We start from the raw sequence: 22,895 nt of genomic DNA on the forward strand, positions 1-22,895 counted from the left end.
ACTCCCTAACACACACTTTTTCAAAGTAGGTGAATTCATCAGATCTGTTTGAAACATTGCATTTTATCCATGCACGACGACTACTTAGATACTCGCAGCACAGTTGCCTCATATAAATTGCCCATGAGCGCGGAGCTTGTCTTTGTCACTGTAGCAACTTTGCTCCATCAGCGGGAGAAGGCGGTTCGACGCCCCTGTAAGCACATGTTTCTCTAATTCCTTTGTTTCAGGCAAGCCACTGTGACGTCAGACGCCTTTACGCATACAGCTTTGCGATGCTTAGACAGTAATAACATAATTCATGTTTACATTTCTTTAATTTTCGACGCATTGTCGTTATTCGTGACGCATCAATGACCAATTGATTATATGGCAATGCAATGAAAAAAGCGTGTGGAAAACAGTGTTAATGACAGATTTGAGAAGCACATTTCTTCAATGTTGGCCGCATGGCATTCCTGTGCAGGTGACAATGGTAATTTTTCAAAACGACAAGGATATTTCAACACATGATTATTTGTTTGCTGTGCTCTATGGCCTCTGCTACAGACCTCATCGAAATGACACTTAGATATCTTAGGGTGTACATATCAAGTTTTCCCAAATGGTCTAGCGGATAGGCATCTACCTTGTAACGCAGGGCGGCCCGGGTTCGATTCCCGTCATGGCAAATGTTTTTTGTAGAAAAATAAAATGAGTCCCAACGTGTGCAACAGAACAGTTCGAAATCTCGTTACATTTGCATCGTCATGAACATGACTTATATCAGGCCAGCTAATTTTTTCTTTGTTCATTTTAAGTGTAGAAACAATATTTCGTTTGTGAACATTTTTTTCTGCCGTTTTGACAACAGGCTCATGACTAAAGAACACACGGCTGTCTGCTGATTGACGCTTGACTGTAGATTTTCGCTTTGTGTCAAAAGAACTCCCTAACGCACACTTTTTCAAAGTAGGTGAATTCATCAGATCTGTTTGAAACATTGCATTTTATCCATGCACGACGACTGCTTAGATACTCGCAGCACAGTTGCCCCATATAAATTGCCCATGAGCGCGGAGCTTGTCTTTGTCACTGTAGCAACTTTGCTCCATCAGCGGGAGAAGGCGCTTCGACGCCCCTGTAAGCACATGTTTCTCTGATTCCTTTGTTTCAGGCAAGCCACTGTGACGTCAGACGCCTTTACGCATACAGCTTTGCGATGCTTAGACAGTAATAACATAATTCATGTTTACATTTCTTTAATTTTCGACGCATTGTCGTTATTCGTGACGCATCAATGACCAATTGATTATATGGCAATGCAATGAAAAAAGCGTGTGGAAAACAGTGTTAATGACAGATTTGAGAAGCACATTTCTTCAATGTTGGCCGCATGGCATTCCTGTGCAGGTGACAATGGTAATTTTTCAAAACGACAAGGATATTTCAACACATGATTATTTGTTTGCTGTGCTCTATGGCCTCTGCTACAGACCTCATCGAAATGACACTTAGATATCTTAGGGTGTACATATCAAGTCTTCCCAAATGGTCTAGCGGATAGGCATCTACCTTGTAACGCAGGGCGCCCCGGGTTTGATTCCCGTCATGGCAAATGTTTTTTGTAGAAAAATAAAATGAGTCCCAACGTGTGCAACAGAACAGTTCGAAATCTCGTTACATTTGCATCGTCATGAACATGACTTATATCAGGCTAGCTAATTTTTTCTTTGTTCATTTTAAGTGTAGAAACAATATTTCGTTTGTGAACATTTTTTTCTGCCGTTTTGACAACAGGCTCATTACTAAAGAACACACGGCTGTCTGCTGATTGACGCTTGACTGTAGATTTTCGCTTTGTGTCAAAAGAACTCCCTAACGCACACTTTTTCAAAGTAGGTGAATTCATCAGATCTGTTTGAAACATTGCATTTTATCCATGCACGACGACTACTTAGATACTCGCAGCACAGTTGCCTCATATAAATTGCCCATGAGCGCGGAGCTTGTCTTTGTCACTGTAGCAACTTTGCTCCATCAGCGGGAGAAGGCGGTTCGACGCCCCTGTAAGCACATGTTTCTCTAATTCCTTTGTTTCAGGCAAGCCACTGTGACGTCAGACGCCTTTACGCATACAGCTTTGCGATGCTTAGACAGTAATAACATAATTCATGTTTACATTTCTTTAATTTTCGACGCATTGTCGTTATTCGTGACGCATCAATGACCAATTGATTATATGGCAATGCAATGAAAAAAGCGTGTGGAAAACAGTGTTAATGACAGATTTGAGAAGCACATTTATTCAATGTTGGCCGCATGGCATTCCTGTGCAGGTGACAATGGTAATTTTTCAAAACGACAAGGATATTTAAACACATGATTATTTGTTTGCTGTGCTCGATGGCCTCTGCTACAGACCTCATCGAAATGACACTTAGATATCTTAGGGTGTACATATCAAGTCTTCCCAAATGGTCTAGCGGATAGGAATCTGCCTTGTCACGCAGGGCGGCCCGGGTTCGATTCCCGTCATGGCAAATGATTTTTGTAGAAAAATAAAATGAGTCCCAACGTGTGCAACAGAACAGTTCGAAATCTCGTTACATTTGCATCGTCATGAACATGACTTATATCAGGCTAGCTAATTTTTTCTTTGTTCATTTTAAGTGTAGAAACAATATTTCGTTTGTGAACATTTTTTTCTGCCGTTTTGACAACAGGCTCATTACTAAAGAACACACGGCTGTCTGCTGATTGACGCTTGACTGAAGATTTTCGCTTTGTGTCAAAAGAACTCCCTAACGCACACTTTTTCAAAGTAGGTGAATTCATCAGATCTGTTTGAAACATTGCATTTTATCCATGCACGACGACTACTTAGATACTCGCAGCACAGTTGCCTCATATAAATTGCCCATGAGCGCGGAGCTTGTCTTTGTCACTGTAGCAACTTTGCTCCATCAGCGGGAGAAGGCGGTTCGACGCCCCTGTAAGCACATGTTTCTCTAATTCCTTTGTTTCAGGCAAGCCACTGTGACGTCAGACGCCTTTACGCATACAGCTTTGCGATGCTTAGACAGTAATAACATAATTCATGTTTACATTTCTTTAATTTTCGACGCATTGTCGTTATTCGTGACGCATCAATGACCAATTGATTATATGGCAATGCAATGAAAAAAGCGTGTGGAAAACAGTGTTAATGACAGATTTGAGAAGCACATTTCTTCAATGTTGGACGCATGGCATTCCTGTGCAGGTGACAATGGTAATTTTTCAAAACGACAAGGATATTTAAACACATGATTATTTGTTTGCTGTGCTCTATGGCCTCTGCTACAGACCTCATCGAAATGACACTTAGATATCTTAGGGTGTACATATCAAGTTTTCCCAAATGGTATAGCGGATAGGCATCTACCTTGTAACGCAGGGCGGCCCGGGTTCGATTCCCGTCATGGCAAGTGTTTTTTGTAGAAAAATAAAATGAGTCCCAACGTGTGCAACAGAACAGTTCGAAATCTCGTTACATTTGCATCGTCATGAACATGACTTATATCAGGCTAGCTCATTTTTTCTTTGTTCATTTTAAGTGTAGAAACAATATTTCGTTTGTGACCATTTTTTTCTGCCGTTTTGACAACAGGCTCATGACTAAAGAACACACGGCTGTCTGCTGATTGACGCTTGACTGTAGATTTTCGCTTTGTGTCAAAAGAACTTCCGAACGCACACTTTTTCAAAGTAGGTGAATTCATCAGATCTGTTTGAAACATTGCATTTTATCCATGCACGACGACTGCTTAGATACTCGCAGCACAGTTGCCCCATATACATTGCCCATGAGCGCGGAGCTTGTCTTTGTCACTGTAGCAACTTTGCTCCATCAGCGGGAGAAGGCGGTTCGACGCCCCTGTAAGCACATGTTTCTCTAATTCCTTTGTTTCAGGCAAGCCACTGTGACGTCAGACGCCTTTACGCATACAGCTTTGCGATGCTTAGACAGTAATAACATAATTCATGTTTACATTTCTTTAATTTTCGACGCATTGTCGTTATTCGTGACGCATCAATGACCAATTGATTATATGGCAATGCAATGAAAAAAGCGTGTGGAAAACAGTGTTAATGACAGATTTGAGAAGCACATTTCTTCAATGTTGGCCGCATGGCATTCCTGTGCAGGTGACAATGGTAATTTTTCAAAATGACAAGGATATTTAAACACATGATTATTTGTTTGCTGTGCTCTATGGCCTCTGCTACAGACCTCATCGAAATGACACTTAGATATCTTAGGGTGTACATATCAAGTCTTCCCAAATGGTCTAGCGGATAGGAATCTGCCTTGTCACGCAGGGCGGCCCGGGTTCGATTCCCGTCATGGCAAATGATTTTTGTAGAAAAATAAAATGAGTCCCAACGTGTGCAACAGAACAGTTCGAAATCTCGTTACATTTGCATCGTCATGAACATGACTTATATCAGGCTAGCTAATTTTTTCTTTGTTCATTTTAAGTGTAGAAACAATATTTCGTTTGTGAACATTTTTTTCTGCCGTTTTGACAACAGGCTCATTATTAAAGAACAAACGGCTGTCTGCTGATTGACGCTTGACTGTAGATTTTCGCTTTGTGTCAAAAGAACTCCCTAACGCACACTTTTTCAAAGTAGGTGAATTCATCAGATCTGTTTGAAACATTGCATTTTATCCATGCACGACGACTACTGAGATACTCGCAGCACAGTTGCCCCATATACATTGCCCATGAGCGCGGAGCTTGTCTTTGTCACTGTAGCAACTTTGCTCCATCAGCGGGAGAAGGCGCTTCGACGCCCCTGTAAGCACATGTTTCTCTGATTCCTTTGTTTCAGGCAAGCCACTGTGACGTCAGACGCCTTTACGCATTCAGCTTTGCGATGCTTAGACAGTAATAACATAATTCATGTTTACATTTCTTTAATTTTCGACGCATTGTCGTTATTCGTGACGCATCAATGACCAATTTGTTATATGGCAATGCAAAGAAAAAAGCGTGTGGAAAACAGTGTTAATGACAGATTTGAGAAGCACATTTCTTCAATGTTGGCCGCATGGCATTCCTGTGCAGGTGACAATGGTAATTTTTCAAAACGACAAGGATATTTCAACACATGATTATTTGTTTGCTGTGCTCTATGGCCTCTGCTACAGACCTCATCGAAATGACACTTAGATATCTTAGGGTGTACATATCAAGTTTTCCCAAATGGTATAGCGGATAGGCATCTACCTTGTAACGCAGGGCGGCCCGGGTTCGATTCCCGTCATGGCAAGTGTTTTTTGTAGAAAAATAAAATGAGTCCCAACGTGTGCAACAGAACAGTTCGAAATCTAGTTACATTTGCATCGTCATAAAAATGACTTATATCAGGCTAGCTCATTTTTTCTTTGTTCATTTTAAGTGTAGAATCAATATTTCGTTTGTGACCATTTTTTTCTGCCGTTTTGACAACAGGCTCATGACTAAAGAACACACGGCTGTCTGCTGATTGACGCTTGACTGTAGATTTTCGCTTTGTGTCAAAAGAACTCCCTAACGCACACTTTTTCAAAGTAGGTGAATTCATCAGATCTGTTTGAAACATTGCATTTTATCCATGCACGACGACTACTTAGATACTCGCAGCACAGTTGCCTCATATAAATTGCCCATGAGCGCGGAGCTTGTCTTTGTCACTGCAGCAACTTTGCTCCATCAGCGGGAGAAGGCGGTTCGACGCCCCTGTAAGCACATGTTTCTCTAATTCCTTTGTTTCAGGAAAGCCACTGTGACGTCAGACGCCTTTACGCATACAGCTTTGCGATGCTTAGACAGTAATAACATAATTCATGTTTACATTTCTTTAATTTTCGACGCATTGTCGTTATTCGTGACGCATCAATGACCAATTGATTATATGGCAATGCAATGAAAAAAGCGTGTGGAAAACAGTGTTAATGACAGATTTGAGAAGCACATTTCTTCAATGTTGGCCGCATGGCATTCCTGTGCAGGTGACAATGGTAATTTTTCAAAACGACAAGGATATTTCAACACATGATTATTTGTTTGCTGTGCTCTATGGCCTCTGCTACAGACCTCATCGAAATGACACTTAGATATCTTAGGGTGTACATATCAAGTCTTCCCAAATGGTCTAGCGGATAGGCATCTACCTTGTAACGCAGGGCGGCCCGGGTTCGATTCCCGTCATGGCAAATGTTTTTTGTAGAAAAATAAAATGAGTCCCAACGTGTGCAACAGAACAGTTCGAAATCTCGTTACATTTGCATCGTCATGAACATGACTTATATCAGGCTAGCTAATTTTTTCTTTGTTCATTTTAAGTGTAGAAACAATATTTCGTTTGTGAACATTTTCTTCTGCCGTTTTGACAACAGGCTCATTACTAAAGAACACACGGCTGTCTGCTGATTGACGCTTGACTGTAGATTTTCGCTTTGTGTCAAAAGAACTCCCTAACGCACACTTTTTCAAAGTAGGTGAATTCATCAGATCTGTTTGAAACATTGCATTTTATCCATGCACGACGACTACTTAGATACTCGCAGCACAGTTGCCTCATATAAATTGCCCATGAGCGCGGAGCTTGTCTTTGTCACTGTAGCAACTTTGCTCCATCAGCGGGAGAAGGCGCTTCGACGCCCCTGTAAGCACATGTTTCTCGAATTCCTTTGTTTCAGGCAAGCCACTGTGACGTCAGACGCCTTTACGCATACAGCTTTGCGATGCTTAGACAGTAATAACATAATTCATGTTTACATTTCTTTAATTTTCGACGCATTGTCGTTATTCGTGACGCATCAATGACCAATTGATTATATGGCAATGCAATGAAAAAAGCGTGTGGAAAACAGTGTTAATGACAGATTTGAGAAGCACATTTCTTCAATGTTGGCCCCATGGCATTCCTGTGCAGGTGACAATGGTAATTTTTCAAAACGACAAGGATATTTAAACACATGATTATTTGTTTGCTGTGCTCTATGGCCTCTGCTACAGACCTCATCGAAATGACACTTAGATATCTTAGGGTGTACATATCAAGTTTTCCCAAATGGTCTAGCGGATAGGCATCTACCTTGTAACGCAGGGTGGCCCGGGTTCGATTCCCGTCATGGCAAATGTTTTTTGTAGAAAAATAAAATGAGTCCCAACGTGTGCAACAGAACAGTTCGAAATCTCGTTACATTTGCATCGTCATGAACATGACTTATATCAGGCTAGCTCATTTTTTCTTTGTTCATTTTAAGTGTAGAAACAATATTTCGTTTGTGACCATTTTTTTCTGCCGTTTTGACAACAGGCTCATGACTAAAGAACACACGGCTGTCTGCTGATTGACGCTTGACTGTAGATTTTCGCTTTGTGTCAAAAGAACTTCCTAACGCACACTTTTTCAAAGTAGGTGAATTCATCAGATCTGTTTGAAACATTGCATTTTATCCATGCACGACGACTGCTTAGATACTCGCAGCACAGTTGCCCCATATAAATTGCCCATGAGCGCGGAGCTTGTCTTTGTCACTGTAGCAACTTTGCTCCATCAGCGGGAGAAGGCGGTTCGACGCCCTTGTAAGCACATGTTTCTCTAATTCCTTTGTTTCAGGCAAGCCACTGTGACGTCAGACGCCTTTACGCATACAGCTTTGCGATGCTTAGACAGTAATAACATAATTCATGTTTACATTTCTTTAATTTTCGACGCATTGTCGTTATTCGTGACGCATCAATGACCAATTGATTATATGGCAATGCAATGAAAAAAGCGTGTGGAAAACAGTGTTAATGACAGATTTGAGAAGCACATTTCTTCAATGTTGGCCGCAGGGCATTCCTGTGCAGGTGACAATGGTAATTTTTCAAAACGACAAGGATATTTAAACACATGATTATTTGTTTGCTGTGCTCTATGGCCTCTGCTACAGACCTCATCGAAATGACACTTAGATATCTTAGGGTGTACATATCAAGTCTTCCCAAATGGTCTAGCGGATAGGAATCTGCCTTGTCACGCAGGGCGGCCTGGGTTCGATTCCCGTCATGGCAAAGGATTTTTGTAGAAAAATAAAATGAGTCCCAACGTGTGCAACAGAACAGTTCGAAATCTCGTTACATTTGCATCGTCATGAACATGACTTATATCAGGCTAGCTAATTTTTTCTTTGTTCATTTTAAGTGTAGAAACAATATTTCGTTTGTGAACATTTTTTTCTGCCGTTTTGACAACAGGCTCATTACTAAAGAACACACGACTGTCTGCTGATTGACGCTTGACTGTAGATTTTCGCTTTGTGTCAAAAGAACTCCCTAACGCACACTTTTTCAAAGTAGGTGAATTTATCAGATCTGTTTGAAACATTGCATTTTATCCATGCACGACGACTACTTAGATACTCGCAGCACAGTTGCCTCATATAAATTGCCCATGAGCGCGGAGCTTGTCTTTGTCACTGTAGCAACTTTGCTCCATCAGCGGGAGAAGGCGGTTCGACGCCCCTGTAAGCACATGTTTCTCTAATTCCTTTGTTTCAGGCAAGCCACTGTGACGTCAGACGCCTTTACGCATACAGCTTTGCGATGCTTAGACAGTAATAACATAATTCATGTTTACATTTCTTTAATTTTCGACGCATTGTCGTTATTCGTGACGCATCAATGACCAATTGATTATATGGCAATGCAATGAAAAAAGCGTGTGGAAAACAGTGTTAATGACAGATTTGAGAAGCACATTTCTTCAATGTTGGCCGCATGGCATTCCTGTGCAGGTGACAATGGTAATTTTTCAAAACGACAAGGATATTTATACACATGATTATTTGTTTGCTGTGCTCTATGGCCTCTGCTACAGACCTCTTCGAAATGACACTTAGATATCTTAGGGTATACATATCAAGTTTTCCCAAATGGTATAGCGGATAGGCATCTACCTTGTAACCCATGGCGGCCCGGGTTCGATTCCCGTCATGGCAAATGTTTTTTGTAGAAAAATAAAATGAGTCCCAACGTGTGCAACAGAACAGTTCGAAATCTCGTTACATTTGCATCGTCATGAACATGACTTATATCAGGCTAGCTAATTTTTTCTTTGTTCATTTTAAGTGTAGAAACAATATTTCGTTTGTGACCATTTTTTTCTGCCTTTTTGACAACAGGCTCATTACTAAAGAACACACGGCTGTCTGCTGATTGACGCTTGACTGTAGATTTTCGCTTTGTGTCAAAAGAACTCCCTAACGCACACTTTTTCAAAGTAGGTGAATTCATCAGATCTGTTTGAAACATTGCATTTTATCCATGCACGACGACTACTTAGATACTCGCAGCACAGTTGCCTCATATAAATTGCCCATGAGCGCGGAGCTTGTCTTTGTCACTGCAGCAACTTTGCTCCATCAGCGGGAGAAGGCGGTTCGACGCCCCTGTAAGCACATGTTTCTCTAATTCCTTTGTTTCAGGCAAGCCACTGTGACGTCAGACGCCTTTACGCATACAGCTTTGCGATGCTTAGACAGTAATAACATAATTCATGTTTACATTTCTTTAATTTTCGACGCATTGTCGTTATTCGTGACGCATCAATGACCAATTGATGATATGGCAATGCAATGAAAAAAGCGTGTGGAAAACAGTGTTAATGACAGATTTGAGAAGCACATTTCTTCAATGTTGGCCGCATGGCATTCCTGTGCAGGTGACAATGGTAATTTTTCAAAACGACAAGGATATTTAAACACATGATTATTTGTTTGCTGTGCTCTATGGCCTCTGCTACAGACCTCATCGAAATGATACTTAGATATCTTAGGGTGTACATATCAAGTTTTCCCAAATGGTCTAGCGGATAGGCATCTACCTTGTAACGCAGGGCGGCCCGGGTTCGATTCCCGTCATGGCAAATGTTTTTTGTATAAAAATAAAATGAGTCCCAACGTGTGCAACAGAACAGTTCGAAATCTCGTTACATTTGCATCGTCATGAACATGACTTATATCAGGCTAGCTCATTTTTTCTTTGTTCATTTTAAGTGTAGAAACAATATTTCGTTTGTGAACATTTTTTTCTGCCGTTTTGACAACAGGCTCATGACTAAAGAACACACGGCTGTCTGCTGATTGACGCTTGACTGTAGATTTTCGCTTTGTGTCAAAAGAACTTCCTAACGCACACTTTTTCAAAGTAGGTGAATTCATCAGATCTGTTTGAAACATTGCATTTTATCCATGCACGACGACTACTTAGATACTCGCAGCACAGTTGCCTCATATAAATTGCCCATGAGCGCGGAGCTTGTCTTTGTCACTGTAGCAACTTTGCTCCATCAGCGGGAGAAGGCGCTTCGACGCCCCTGTAAGCACATGTTTCTCTGATTCCTTTGTTTCAGGCAAGCCACTGTGACGTCAGACGCCTTTACGCATACAGCTTTGCGATGCTTAGACAGTAATAACATAATTCATGTTTACATTTCTTTAATTTTCGACGCATTGTCGTTATTCGTGACGCATCAATGACCAATTGATTATATGGCAATGCAATGAAAAAAGCGTGTGGAAAACAGTGTTAATGACAGATTTGAGAAGCACATTTCTTCAATGTTGGCCGCATGGCATTCCTGTGCAGGTGACAATGGTAATTTTTCAAAACGACAAGGATATTTAAACACATGATTATTTGTTTGCTGTGCTCTATGGCCTCTGCTACAGACCTCATCGAAATGACACTTAGATATCTTAGGGTGTACATATCAAGTTTTCCCAAATGGTCTAGCGGATAGGCATCTACCTTGTAACGCAGGGCGGCCCGGGTTCGATTCCCGTCATGGCAAATGTTTTTTGTAGAAAAATAAAATGAGTCCCAACGTGTGCAACAGAACAGTTCGAAATCTCGTTACATTTGCATCGTCATGAACATGACTTATATCAGGCTAGCTCATTTTTTCTTTGTTCATTTTAAGTGTAGAAACAATATTTCGTTTGTGACCATTTTTTTCTGCCGTTTTGACAACAGGCTCATGACTAAAGAACACACGGCTGTCTGCTGATTGACGCTTGACTGTAGATTTTCGCTTTGTGTCAAAAGAACTTCCTAACGCACACTTTTTCAAAGTAGGTGAATTCATCAGATCTGTTTGAAACATTGCATTTTATCCATGCACGACGACTACTTAGATACTCGCAGCACAGTTGCCTCATATAAATTGCCCATGAGCGCGGAGCTTGTCTTTGTCACTGTAGCAACTTTGCTCCATCAGCGGGAGAAGGCGGTTCGACGCCCCTGTAAGCACATGTTTCTCTAATTCCTTTGTTTCAGGCAAGCCACTGTGACGTCAGACGCCTTTACGCATACAGCTTTGCGATGCTTAGACAGTAATAACATAATTCATGTTTACATTTCTTTAATTTTCGACGCATTGTCGTTATTCGTGACGCATCAATGACCAATTGATTATATGGCAATGCAATGAAAAAAGCGTGTGGAAAACAGTGTTAATGACAGATTTGAGAAGCACATTTCTTCAATGTTGGCCGCATGGCATTCCTGTGCAGGTGACAATGGTAATTTTTCAAAACGACAAGGATATTTAAACACATGATTATTTGTTTGCTGTGCTCTATGGCCTCTGCTACAGACCTCATCGAAATGACACTTAGATATCTTAGGGTGTACATATCAAGTTTTCCCAAATGGTCTAGCGGATAGGCATCTACCTTGTAACGCAGGGCGGCCCGGGTTCGATTCCCGTCATGGCAAATGTTTTTTGTAGAAAAATAAAATGAGTCCCAACGTGTGCAACAGAACAGTTCGAAATCTCGTTACATTTGCATCGTCATGAACATGACTTATATCAGGCTAGCTCATTTTTTCTTTGTTCATTTTAAGTGTAGAAACAATATTTCGTTTGTGACCATTTTTTTCTGCCGTTTTGACAACAGGCTCATGACTAAAGAACACACGGCTGTCTGCTGATTGACGCTTGACTGTAGATTTTCGCTTTGTGTCAAAAGAACTTCCTAACGCACACTTTTTCAAAGTAGGTGAATTCATCAGATCTGTTTGAAACATTGCATTTTATCCATGCACGACGACTACTTAGATACTCGCAGCACAGTTGCCTCATATAAATTGCCCATGAGCGCGGAGCTTGTCTTTGTCACTGTAGCAACTTTGCTCCATCAGCGGGAGAAGGCGGTTCGACGCCCCTGTAAGCACATGTTTCTCTAATTCCTTTGTTTCAGGCAAGCCACTGTGACGTCAGACGCCTTTACGCATACAGCTTTGCGATGCTTAGACAGTAATAACATAATTCATGTTTACATTTCTTTAATTTTCGACGCATTGTCGTTATTCGTGACGCATCAATGACCAATTGATTTTATGGCAATGCAATGAAAAAAGCGTGTGGAAAACAGTGTTAATGACAGATTTGAGAAGCACATTTCATCAATGTTGGCCGCATGGCATTCCTGTGCAGGTGACAATGGTAATTTTTCAAAACGACAAGGATATTTAAACACATGATTATTTGTTTGCTGTGCTCTATGGCCTCTGCTACAGACCTCATCGAAATGACACTTAGATATCTTAGGGTGTACATATCAAGTCTTCCCAAATGGTCTAGCGGATAGGCATCTACCTTGTAACGCAGGGCGGCCCGGGTTCGATTCCCGTCATGGCAAATGTTTTTTGTAGAAAAATAAAATGAGTCCCAACGTGTGCAACAGAACAGTTCGAAATCTCGTTACATTTGCATCGTCATGAACATGACTTATATCAGGCTAGCTAATTTTTTCTTTGTTCATTTTAAGTGTAGAAACAATATTTCGTTTGTGAACATTTTCTTCTGCCGTTTTGACAACAGGCTCATTACTAAAGAACACACGGCTGTCTGCTGATTGACGCTTGACTGTAGATTTTCGCTTTGTGTCAAAAGAACTCCCTAACGCACACTTTTTCAAAGTAGGTGAATTCATCAGATCTGTTTGAAACATTGCATTTTATCCATGCACGACGACTACTTAGATACTCGCAGCACAGTTGCCTCATATAAATTGCCCATGAGCGCGGAGCTTGTCTTTGTCACTGTAGCAACTTTGCTCCATCAGCGGGAGAAGGCGCTTCGACGCCCCTGTAAGCACATGTTTCTCGAATTCCTTTGTTTCAGGCAAGCCACTGTGACGTCAGACGCCTTTACGCATACAGCTTTGCGATGCTTAGACAGTAATAACATAATTCATGTTTACATTTCTTTAATTTTCGACGCATTGTCGTTATTCGTGACGCATCAATGACCAATTGATTATATGGCAATGCAATGAAAAAAGCGTGTGGAAAACAGTGTTAATGACAGATTTGAGAAGCACATTTCTTCAATGTTGGCCCCATGGCATTCCTGTGCAGGTGACAATGGTAATTTTTCAAAACGACAAGGATATTTAAACACATGATTATTTGTTTGCTGTGCTCTATGGCCTCTGCTACAGACCTCATCGAAATGACACTTAGATATCTTAGGGTGTACATATCAAGTTTTCCCAAATGGTCTAGCGGATAGGCATCTACCTTGTAACGCAGGGTGGCCCGGGTTCGATTCCCGTCATGGCAAATGTTTTTTGTAGAAAAATAAAATGAGTCCCAACGTGTGCAACAGAACAGTTCGAAATCTCGTTACATTTGCATCGTCATGAACATGACTTATATCAGGCTAGCTCATTTTTTCTTTGTTCATTTTAAGTGTAGAAACAATATTTCGTTTGTGACCATTTTTTTCTGCCGTTTTGACAACAGGCTCATGACTAAAGAACACACGGCTGTCTGCTGATTGACGCTTGACTGTAGATTTTCGCTTTGTGTCAAAAGAACTTCCTAACGCACACTTTTTCAAAGTAGGTGAATTCATCAGATCTGTTTGAAACATTGCATTTTATCCATGCACGAGGACTGCTTAGATACTCGCAGCACAGTTGCCCCATATAAATTGCCCATGAGCGCGGAGCTTGTCTTTGTCACTGTAGCAACTTTGCTCCATCAGCGGGAGAAGGCGGTTCGACGCCCTTGTAAGCACATGTTTCTCTAATTCCTTTGTTTCAGGCAAGCCACTGTGACGTCAGACGCCTTTACGCATACAGCTTTGCGATGCTTAGACAGTAATAACATAATTCATGTTTACATTTCTTTAATTTTCGACGCATTGTCGTTATTCGTGACGCATCAATGACCAATTGATTATATGGCAATGCAATGAAAAAAGCGTGTGGAAAACAGTGTTAATGACAGATTTGAGAAGCACATTTCTTCAATGTTGGCCGCAGGGCATTCCTGTGCAGGTGACAATGGTAATTTTTCAAAACGACAAGGATATTTAAACACATGATTATTTGTTTGCTGTGCTCTATGGCCTCTGCTACAGACCTCATCGAAATGACACTTAGATATCTTAGGGTGTACATATCAAGTCTTCCCAAATGGTCTAGCGGATAGGAATCTGCCTTGTCACGCAGGGCGGCCTGGGTTCGATTCCCGTCATGGCAAAGGATTTTTGTAGAAAAATAAAATGAGTCCCAACGTGTGCAACAGAACAGTTCGAAATCTCGTTACATTTGCATCGTCATGAACATGACTTATATCAGGCTAGCTAATTTTTTCTTTGTTCATTTTAAGTGTAGAAACAATATTTCGTTTGTGAACATTTTTTTCTGCCGTTTTGACAACAGGCTCATTACTAAAGAACACACGACTGTCTGCTGATTGACGCTTGACTGTAGATTTTCGCTTTGTGTCAAAAGAACTCCCTAACGCACACTTTTTCCAAGTAGGTGAATTTATCAGATCTGTTTGAAACATTGCATTTTATCCATGCACGACGACTACTTAGATACTCGCAGCACAGTTGCCTCATATAAATTGCCCATGAGCGCGGAGCTTGTCTTTGTCACTGTAGCAACTTTGCTCCATCAGCGGGAGAAGGCGGTTCGACGCCCCTGTAAGCACATGTTTCTCTAATTCCTTTGTTTCAGGCAAGCCACTGTGACGTCAGACGCCTTTACGCATACAGCTTTGCGATGCTTAGACAGTAATAACATAATTCATGTTTACATTTCTTTAATTTTCGACGCATTGTCGTTATTCGTGACGCATCAATGACCAATTGATTATATGGCAATGCAATGAAAAAAGCGTGTGGAAAACAGTGTTAATGACAGATTTGAGAAGCACATTTCTTCAATGTTGGCCGCATGGCATTCCTGTGCAGGTGACAATGGTAATTTTTCAAAACGACAAGGATATTTCAACACATGATTATTTGTTTGCTGTGCTCTATGGCCTCTGCTACAGACCTCATCGAAATGACACTTAGATATCTTAGGGTGTACATATCAAGTCTTCCCAAATGGTCTAGCGGATAGGCATCTACCTTGTAACGCAGGGCGGCCCGGGTTCGATTCCCGTCATGGCAAATGTTTTTTGTAGAAAAATAAAATGAGTCCCAACGTGTGCAACAGAACAGTTCGAAATCTCGTTACATTTGCATCGTCATGAACATGACTTATATCAGGCTAGCTAATTTTTTCTTTGTTCATTTTAAGTGTAGAAACAATATTTCGTTTGTGAACATTTTCTTCTGCCGTTTTGACAACAGGCTCATTACTAAAGAACACACGGCTGTCTGCTGATTGACGCTTGACTGTAGATTTTCGCTTTGTGTCAAAAGAACTCCCTAACGCACACTTTTTCAAAGTAGGTGAATTCATCAGATCTGTTTGAAACATTGCATTTTATCCATGCACGACGACTACTTAGATACTCGCAGCACAGTTGCCTCATATAAATTGCCCATGAGCGCGGAGCTTGTCTTTGTCACTGTAGCAACTTTGCTCCATCAGCGGGAGAAGGCGCTTCGACGCCCCTGTAAGCACATGTTTCTCGAATTCCTTTGTTTCAGGCAAGCCACTGTGACGTCAGACGCCTTTACGCATACAGCTTTGCGATGCTTAGACAGTAATAACATAATTCATGTTTACATTTCTTTAATTTTCGACGCATTGTCGTTATTCGTGACGCATCAATGACCAATTGATTATATGGCAATGCAATGAAAAAAGCGTGTGGAAAACAGTGTTAATGACAGATTTGAGAAGCACATTTCTTCAATGTTGGCCCCATGGCATTCCTGTGCAGGTGACAATGGTAATTTTTCAAAACGACAAGGATATTTAAACACATGATTATTTGTTTGCTGTGCTCTATGGCCTCTGCTACAGACCTCATCGAAATGACACTTAGATATCTTAGGGTGTACATATCAAGTTTTCCCAAATGGTCTAGCGGATAGGCATCTACCTTGTAACGCAGGGTGGCCCGGGTTCGATTCCCGTCATGGCAAATGTTTTTTGTAGAAAAATAAAATGAGTCCCAACGTGTGCAACAGAACAGTTCGAAATCTCGTTACATTTGCATCGTCATGAACATGACTTATATCAGGCTAGCTCATTTTTTCTTTGTTCATTTTAAGTGTAGAAACAATATTTCGTTTGTGACCATTTTTTTCTGCCGTTTTGACAACAGGCTCATGACTAAAGAACACACGGCTGTCTGCTGATTGACGCTTGACTGTAGATTTTCGCTTTGTGTCAAAAGAACTTCCTAACGCACACTTTTTCAAAGTAGGTGAATTCATCAGATCTGTTTGAAACATTGCATTTTATCCATGCACGAGGACTGCTTAGATACTCGCAGCACAGTTGCCCCATATAAATTGCCCATGAGCGCGGAGCTTGTCTTTGTCACTGTAGCAACTTTGCTCCATCAGCGGGAGAAGGCGGTTCGACGCCCTTGTAAGCACATGTTTCTCTAATTCCTTTGTTTCAGGCAAGCCACTGTGACGTCAGACGCCTTTACGCATACAGCTTTGCGATGCTTAGACAGTAATAACATAATTCATGTTTACATTTCTTTAATTTTCGACGCATTGTCGTTATTCGTGACGCATCAATGACCAATTGATTATATGGCAATGCAATGAAAAAAGCGTGTGGAAAACAGTGTTAATGACAGATTTGAGAAGCACATTTCTTCAATGTTGGCCGCAGGGCATTCCTGTGCAGGTGACAATGGTAATTTTTCAAAACGACAAGGATATTTAAACACATGATTATTTGTTTGCTGTGCTCTATGGCCTCTGCTACAGACCTCATCGAAATGACACTTAGATATCTTAGGGTGTACATATCAAGTCTTCCCAAATGGTCTAGCGGATAGGAATCTGCCTTGTCACGCAGGGCGGCCTGGGTTCGATTCCCGTCATGGCAAAGGATTTTTGTAGAAAAATAAAATGAGTCCCAACGTGTGCAACAGAACAGTTCGAAATCTCGTTACATTTGCATCGTCATGAACATGACTTATATCAGGCTAGCTAATTTTTTCTTTGTTCATTTTAAGTGTAGAAACAATATTTCGTTTGTGAACATTTTTTTCTGCCGTTTTGACAACAGGCTCATTACTAAAGAACACACGACTGTCTGCTGATTGACGCTTGACTGTAGATTTTCGCTTTGTGTCAAAAGAACTCCCTAACGCACACTTTTTCCAAGTAGGTGAATTTATCAGATCTGTTTGAAACATTGCATTTTATCCATGCACGACGACTACTTAGATACTCGCAGCACAGTTGCCTCATATAAATTGCCCATGAGCGCGGAGCTTGTCTTTGTCACTGTAGCAACTTTGCTCCATCAGCGGGAGAAGGCGGTTCGACGCCCCTGTAAGCACATGTTTCTCTAATTCCTTTGTTTCAGGCAAGCCACTGTGACGTCAGACGCCTTTACGCATACAGCTTTGCGATGCTTAGACAGTAATAACATAATTCATGTTTACATTTCTTTAATTTTCGACGCATTGTCGTTATTCGTGACGCATCAATGACCAATTGATGATATGGCAATGCAATGAAAAAAGCGTGTGGAAAACAGTGTTAATGACAGATTTGAGAAGCACATTTCTTCAATGTTGGCCGCATGGCATTCCTGTGCAGGTGACAATGGTAATTTTTCAAAACGACAAGGATATTTAAACACATGATTATTTGTTTGCTGTGCTCTATGGCCTCTGCTACAGACCTCATCGAAATGATACTTAGATATCTTAGGGTGTACATATCAAGTTTTCCCAAATGGTCTAGCGGATAGGCATCTACCTTGTAACGCAGGGCGGCCCGGGTTCGATTCCCGTCATGGCAAATGTTTTTTGTAGAAAAATAAAATGAGTCCCAACGTGTGCAACAGAACAGTTCGAAATCTCGTTACATTTGCATCGTCATGAACATGACTTATATCAGGCTAGCTCATTTTTTCTTTGTTCATTTTAAGTGTAGAAACAATATTTCGTTTGTGAACATTTTTTTCTGCCGTTTTGACAACAGGCTCATGACTAAAGAACACACGGCTGTCTGCTGATTGACGCTTGACTGTAGATTTTCGCTTTGTGTCAAAAGAACTTCCTAACGCACACTTTTTCAAAGTAGGTGAATTCATCAGATCTGTTTGAAACATTGCATTTTATCCATGCACGACGACTACTTAGATACTCGCAGCACAGTTGCCTCATATAAATTGCCCATGAGCGCGGAGCTTGTCTTTGTCACTGTAGCAACTTTGCTCCATCAGCGGGAGAAGGCGGTTCGACGCCCCTGTAAGCACATGTTTCTCTAATTCCTTTGTTTCAGGCAAGCCACTGTGACGTCAGACGCCTTTACGCATACAGCTTTGCGATGCTTAGACAGTAATAACATAATTCATGTTTACATTTCTTTAATTTTCGACGCATTGTCGTTATTCGTGACGCATCAATGACCAATTGATTTTATGGCAATGCAATGAAAAAAGCGTGTGGAAAACAGTGTTAATGACAGATTTGAGAAGCACATTTCATCAATGTTGGCCGCATGGCATTCCTGTGCAGGTGACAATGGTAATTTTTCAAAACGACAAGGATATTTAAACACATGATTATTTGTTTGCTGTGCTCTATGGCCTCTGCTACAGACCTCATCGAAATGACACTTAGATATCTTAGGGTGTACATATCAAGTTTTCCCAAATGGTCTAGCGGATAGGCATCTACCTTGTAACGCAGGGTGGCCTGGGTTCGATTCCCGTCATGGCAAATGTTTTTTGTAGAAAAATAAAATGAGTCCCAACGTGTGCAACAGAACAGTTCGAAATCTCGTTACATTTGCATCGTCATGAACATGACTTATATCAGGCTAGCTCATTTTTTCTTTGTTCATTTTAAGTGTAGAAACAATATTTCGTTTGAGACCATTTTTTTCTGCCGTTTTGACAACAGGCTCATGACTAAAGAACACACGGCTGTCTGCTGATTGACGCTTGACTGTAGATTTTCGCTTTGTGTCAAAAGAACTTCCTAACGCACACTTTTTCAAAGTAGGTGAATTCATCAGATCTGTTTGAAACATTGCATTTTATCCATGCACGACAACTGCTTAGATACTCGCAGCACAGTTGCCCCATATACATTGCCCATGAGCGTGGAGCTTGTCTTTGTCACTGTAGCAACTTTGCTCCATCAGCGGGAGAAGGCGCTTCGACGCCCCTGTAAGCACATGTTTCTCTGATTCCTTTGTTTCAGGCAAGCCACTGTGACGTCAGACGCCTTTACGCATACAGCTTTGCGATGCTTAGACAGTAATAACATAATTCATGTTTACATTTCTTTAATTTTACGACGCATTGTCGTTATTCGTGACGCATCAATGACCAATTGATTATATGGCAATGCAATGAAAAAAGCGTGTGGAAAACAGTGTTAATGACAGATTTGAGAAGCACATTTCTTCAATGTTGGCCGCATGGCATTCCTGTGCAGGTGACAATGGTAATTTTTCAAAACGACAAGGATATTTAAACACATGATTATTTGTTTGCTGTGCTCTATGGCCTCTGCTACAGACCTCATCGAAATGACACTTAGATATCTTAGGGTGTACATATCAAGTCTTCCCAAATGGTCTAGCGGATAGGAATCTGCCTTGTCACGCAGGGCGGCCCGGGTTCGATTCCCGTCATGGCAAATGATTTTTGTAGAAAAATAAAATGAGTCCCAACGTGTGCAACAGAACAGTTCGAAATCTCGTTACATTTGCATCGTCATGAACATGACTTATATCAGGCTAGCTAATTTTTTCTTTGTTCATTTTAAGTGTAGAAACAATATTTCGTTTGTGAACATTTTTTTCTGCCGTTTTGACAACAGGCTCATTACTAAAGAACACACGGCTGTCTGCTGATTGACGCTTGACTGTAGATTTTCGCTTTGTGTCAAAAGAACTCCCTAACGCACACTTTTTCAAAGTAGGTGAATTCATAAGATCTGTTTGAAACATTGCATTTTATCCATGCACGACGACTACTTAGATACTCGCAGCACAGTTGCCTCATATAAATTGCCCATGAGCGCGGAGCTTATCTTCGTCACTGTAGCAACTTTGCTCCATCAGCGGGAGAAGGCGGTTCGACGCCCCTGTAAGCACATGTTTCTCTAATTCCTTTGTTTCAGGCAAGCCACTGTGACGTCAGACGCCTTTACGCATACAGCTTTGCGATGCTTAGACAGTAATAACATAATTCATGTTTACATTTCTTTAATTTTCGACGCATTGTCGTTATTCGTGACGCATCAATGACCAATTGATTATATGGCAATGCAATGAAAAAAGCGTGTGGAAAACAGTGTTAATGACAGATTTGAGAAGCACATTTCTTCAATGTTGGCCGCATGGCATTCCTGTGCAGGTGACAATGGTAATTTTTCAAAACGACAAGGATATTTAAACACATGATTATTTGTTTGCTGTGCTCTATGGCCTCTGCTACAGACCTCATCGAAATGACACTTAGATATCTTAGGGTGTACATATCAAGTTTTCCCAAATGGTCTAGCGGATAGGCATCTACCTTGTAACGCAGGGCGGCCCGGGTTCGATTCCCGTCATGGCAAATGTTTTTTGTAGAAAAATAAAATGAGTCCCAACGTGTGCAACAGAACAGTTCGAAATCTCGTTACATTTGCATCGTCATGAACATGACTTATATCAGGCCAGCTAATTTTTTCTTTGTTCATTTTAAGTGTAGAAACAATATTTCGTTTGTGAACATTTTTTTCTGCCGTTTTGACAACAGGCTCATGACTAAAGAACACACGGCTGTCTGCTGATTGACGCTTGACTGTAGATTTTCGCTTTGTGTCAAAAGAACTCCCTAACGCACACTTTTTCAAAGTAGGTGAATTCATCAGATCTGTTTGAAACATTGCATTTTATCCATGCACGACGACTACTTAGATACTCGCAGCACAGTTGCTTCATATAAATTGCCCATGAGCGCGGAGCTTGTCTTTGTTACTGCAGCAACTTTGCTCCATCAGCGGGAGAAGGCGGTTCGACGCCCCTGTAAGCACATGTTTCTCTAATTCCTTTGTTTCAGGCAAGCCACTGTGACGTCAGACGCCTTTACGCATACAGCTTTGCGATGCTTAGACAGTAATAACATAATTCATGTTTACATTTCTTTAATTTTCGACGCATTGTCGTTATTCGTGACGCATCAATGACCAATTGATTATATGGCAATGCAATGAAAAAAGCGTGTGGAAAACAGTGTTAATGACAGATTTGAGAAGCACATTTCTTCAATGTTGGCCGCATGGCATTCCTGTGCAGGTGACAATGGTAATTTTTCAAAACGACAAGGATATTTAAACACATGATTATTTGTTTGCTGTGCTCTATGGCCTCTGCTACAGACCTCATCGAAATGACACTTAGATATCTTAGGGTGTACATATCAAGTCTTCCCAAATGGTCTAGCGGATAGGAATCTGCCTTGTCACGCATGGCGGCCCGGGTTCGATTCCCGTCATGGCAAATGATTTTTGTAGAAAAATAAAATGAGTCCCAACGTGTGCAACAGAACAGTTCGAAATCTCGTTACATTTGCATCGTCATGAACATGACTTATATCAGGCTAGCTAATTTTTTCTTTGTTCATTTTAAGTGTAGAAACAATATTTCGTTCGTGAACATTTTTTTCTGCCGTTTTGACAACAGGCTCATTACTAAAGAACACACGGCTGTCTGCTGATTGACGCTTGACTGTAGATTTTCGCTTTGTGTCAAAAGAACTCCCTAACGCACACTTTTTCAAAGTAGGTGAATTCATCAGATCTGTTTGAAACATTGCATTTTATCCATGCACGACGACTACTTAGATACTCGCAGCACAGTTGCCTCATATAAATTGCCCATGAGCGCGGAGCTTGTCTTTGTCACTGTAGCAACTTTGCTCCATCAGCGGGAGAAGGCGGTTCGACGCCCCTGTAAGCACATGTTTCTCTAATTCCTTTGTTTCAGGCAAGCCACTGTGACGTCAGACGCCTTTACGCATACAGCTTTGCGATGCTTAGACAGTAATAACATAATTCATGTTTACATTTCTTTAATTTTCGACGCATTGTCGTTATTCGTGACGCATCAATGACCAATTGATTATATGGCAATGCAATGAAAAAAGCGTGTGGAAAACAGTGTTAATGACAGATTTGAGAAGCACATTTCTTCAATGTTGGCCGCATGGCATTCCTGTGCAGGTGACAATGGTAATTTTTCAAAATGACAAGGATATTTAAACACATGATTATTTGTTTGCTGTGCTCTATGGCCTCTGCTACAGACCTCATCGAAATGACACTTAGATATCTTAGGGTGTACATATCAAGTCTTCCCAAATGGTCTAGCGGATAGGAATCTGCCTTGTCACGTAGGGCGGCCCGGGTTCGATTCCCGTCATGGCA

This window comes from Argentina silus (genome assembly GCF_951799395.1).
Source record: "Argentina silus genome assembly, chromosome: 12".
Taxonomy (NCBI): domain Eukaryota; kingdom Metazoa; phylum Chordata; class Actinopteri; order Argentiniformes; family Argentinidae; genus Argentina; species Argentina silus.